We start from the raw sequence: 4,153 nt of genomic DNA, 5'->3' as shown, positions 1-4,153 counted from the left end.
TGCAAGTCATAGTTTGGGAAGGTCAGGTCCCAGGCACATGAGACCAATTCATAGATCCCTTTCTCCTGAGGAGTAGACTCCATGAGGGCAGAGGCTGCATCTGGCCTATGGTAGGTGCTCAGTAAGAGTTTGTTGAATGGATTTTCAGACCAGGCTGAGCTGAAGTTTTTTTCCTGTGCCAGGTAAGAAAGGCTTTAGTAGGCAATTGGGAGAGAAAAGAGGTTTAAGGGTGAATGTTTAATTCCCCCCCCCGCTTTTTTTTTTTTTTTTTTTTTTTTTTTTTTTTGAGACAGAGTCTTGCTCTGTTACCCAGACTGGAGTGCAACGGTGTAATCTCGGCTCACTGCAGCCTCCACCTCCTGGGTTCAAGCAATTCCTGTGCCTCAGCCTCTCGAGTAACTGGGATTATAGGTACATGCCATCACGCCTGGCTAATTTTTGTATTTTTAATACAGACGGGGTTTTGTCCTGTTGGCCAGACTGGTCTTGAACTCCTGGCCTCAAGTGATCTGGCCGCCTTGGCCTCCCAAAGTGTTGAGATTACAGGTGTGAGCTACCGTGCTTGGCCTTCTTAAAAGAAGAAATACTTAAAGTGCTTATTTACCAGAGTAGTGCTAATTAGTAATAATTATTATCTGGTCATTAAATTAGACCTGCCTCCAGATCTCCTGTTAGGTACCCACAGAGGCCCATATCAGGTAAAGAGTAGGCAAATTGTACATGTTTAAAATAACCTGATCCGTTCCCAGATAGCCAGGTGGTTGTCTCTCCTGCCTCTTCAGCCTCCTGTACCTAAGGCCTCTGGAGTCTTTGGATGGGATGATATTCTATCTGATCCAGCCTCCTGCCTTAAAACCAGATGCACACAGCCACTGGGAGGAGGGCCGTGTCTTGAGCCCTTTAAAGGCTGTGTGGTATAAGAACTCTCAGCCAAGGATGAGCCTCCCTGGGTATAGAGTCCCTCACACACACCATAGATCTTCCTGGGACCTGAATCCACTGGGTACCAGGCTATGCTGGGTGCTGGGGTGAGAGCAGTGAGCTAAGCAGACTCAGCCTTGCCAGTACAGGACTCAGGGTCTGGGAGGGGAGATGGGGAGACAGACATGCACAAACTTTAGACACCCAAAACACATATGGCAACAAAGGAAATGTCTGAGGTAACAGTGAAGGCTGACCTTGCAGAAAGTGACCTGTGAGTCTGGGGGACTCGGGAAGGCTTCCACAAAATGTGAGGATTCAGCAGAGATCTGAAGGGTGCATAGGAGTTATCAAGGTAAGAGAGGGCTGGGCGCAGTGGCTCACGCCTGTAATCCCAGCACTTTGGGAGGCTGAGGCGGGTGGATCACCTGAGGTCAGGAGTTTGAGACCAGCCTGACCAACATGGTGAAATCCCGTCTCTACTAAAAATACAAATTAGCCAGACAAGGTGGCATGTGCCTATAATCCCAGCTACTTGGGAGGCTGAGGCAGGAGAATTACTTGAACCCGGGAGGCAGAGGTTGCAGTGAGCAAGATCATGCCATTGCACTCCAGCCTGGGTGACAGAGGGAGACTCCATCTCAAAAGCAAAAAACAAACCATGAGAGGGGTTAAGAGAGAGGGTTGCAAGCTCAGTAGTGCATGAGTAGTGTTGTGAAGAGTATTGTGAATAGTATGAAAACAGTAGCATGTATAGTGTGTGAACAGTAGTGAGTAGTGTATGAATAGTAGTATGAATAGCAGCATGAATAACAGTATGAAAGCATTGTGAATGTAGTGTAAATAACAATGCAAAGGCCGGGCGCAGTGGCTCACGCCTGTAATCCCAGCACTTTGGGAGGCCAAGGCAGGTGGATCACGAGGTCAAGAGATCAAGACCATCCTAACTAACACAGTGAAACCCTGTCTCTACTAAAAATACAAAAAATTAGCCAGGTGTGGTGGCAGGCATCTGTAGTCCCAGCTACTCGGGAGGCTGAGACAAGAGAATTGTGTGAACCCAGGAAGCAGAGCTTGCAGTGAGCCAAGATTGTACCACTGCACTCCAGCCTGGGCAACAGTGCAAGACTCCATCTCAAAAAAAAAAAAAAAATGTGAATAGCAGTGTAAATAGTGTGTGAATAGTAGTCTGAATAGTAATGTGAGTAGTTTGCAAACAGGAGTGTGAGTGGTGTGTGGATAGTATTGTAAATAGCAGTGTGAAAGTAGTAGGAAAGGCAATGTTGATAGCACTGTTAATTGCAGTGTGAGTAGTATGCAGATAGCAGTGTGAATCATGTGTGAATAGTAATAGCCTGGAAAGTGTGCAAACAGTGCAAATAGAAGTGTGAATGGTGTGAACTGTGTGCAAATGGTATATAAATAGCATGTGCATCGCAGTGTAACTAGTGTATGGCCAGTACTGTGAATAGTAGCAGCGATGGTAGTGTGAAGAGAATTATGAATGGTAGTATGAATAGCATGTGAATTGTGTGCAAATCATAGTGTGAATAGTGTATCCAGACTGTGTACATAGTGTATGAAAAAGCTCTGTGGCCTGCTGAGAGGCCAAATGGCTGGAGGAGCTGCACCACTGAGCAAAGTTATGAGCAGAGAGGAGGGCTAGGACCCAGGGCTGGGGTCTGGGGCAGTCACTGTGGCACCCATGACTGTGCCATTTGCTCTGTCTAGGTTTTCCTGGGAAAGGAGCCTTTGATGGTGGATGTCTTCATGGCACATGTGAGTCCCATCATTACCAAATCTCCCTTCATCTGTTTGGAGTTCCCAGCATCAGTCCATGATTCCTTATTGGGCAGGGTAAGCATTGTTCTTCAGGTTTCTTTTTAAAACACTAAGTGCTGTTGGGAAAGGGAAGTCAATGCTCCTCCCACCACTGAGTGACTGGGGTTGGGTGGGCTAAACCTGGAGGAGAAGAGGCCCGGGAAGGGTGAGGCTGCCACAGGTACCTCATAGGTTGGTTGACCAGGCCTGACTGGTAAGGCTGCTATCTGGCAACAAAACCTCTGCTCTGGACTTGCACTGTGAGCCCCTCTTCCCTCTTCTCAGGGTGATCTCGCATTGGTGAGTCAGGGTCAGATCCCTGGGGCCCAGCTCCACCCAGGCTCTGTGTCTGACATGAGGTTACAGAACACCCCCATGCTAGCATGATTGCTCCCAAGTTTAATGTCCTTTTCCAAAGTAGATGTAATTTCAAAGCTTTTGTTCATTCTTTTTTTTTTTTTTTTTTTTTTTTTTTTTTTGTGAGACAGAGTCTGGCTCTGTGGCCCAGTGTAGTGGCGGGATCTCGGCTCATTGCAAGCTCTGCCTCCCGGGTTTATGCCATTCTCCTGCCTCAGCCTCTTGAGTAGCTGGGACTACAGGCACCTGCTACCACGCCGAGCTAATTTTTGCATTTTTAGGAGAGATGGGGTTTCACCATGTTAGCCAGGCTGGTCTCGATCTCTTGACCTCGTGATCCACCCACCTCGGCCTCCCAAAATGCTGGGATTACAGGCATGCGCCACCATGCCCGGTCAGCTTTTATTCATTTTTATGTTGACTTTCGATGACATATATAATACAAATATTGGGGAAAAAATAGCGTGATTAAAGTTAGAGTTCTTCCATCTCTGTCCCCCACTTAGGGTTATCGGTTGGATGTGTCTTCTTCCAGTCTTTTTTAAATGCATTTTCACGGACAAGTATGTAGATACAGAAATAATTGTGTTTGGGATACACACACACACACACAAGTCTGAGTTATACATGTTATTCAGCAGCTTCCTTTTTCAGCTACTGGTACATGTTGGAGATCTTTGCACATCAATGTATGTAAACCTACTTCCTTCTTTTTAAATGACTGCTTAGTATTCTCCAGTGTGTATTCCATGGGGTATTTACCATTCTCTCTCTGATGAACATTCACATTGTTTCCAGATTGTCACCATCACAAGCAACACTGTAGCAAACATCCTTGTATGTAACTCAGCCTGGCTCAACTCAAGGATGGCTGTTTTGTTTGGTGATGAGGTCTGCATCAGAGGAGGTATTCAAGTAAAAGGTGAAATAATATGTCTTCCTCAACCCACAGCAGTGATGCTCAAACTTTGTTGGGTATGGAGCCTACCTGGAGAGCTTTTTAAGCTACACATTGGTGGGCCAGACCCCTGGAATTTCTGATTCAGGAGGACTG

The sequence above is a fragment of the Rhinopithecus roxellana genome, chromosome 3 (genome assembly GCF_007565055.1).
Source record: "Rhinopithecus roxellana isolate Shanxi Qingling chromosome 3, ASM756505v1, whole genome shotgun sequence".
Taxonomy (NCBI): Eukaryota; Metazoa; Chordata; class Mammalia; order Primates; family Cercopithecidae; genus Rhinopithecus; species Rhinopithecus roxellana.
Note: the sequence above shows the minus strand (reverse complement) of the source record.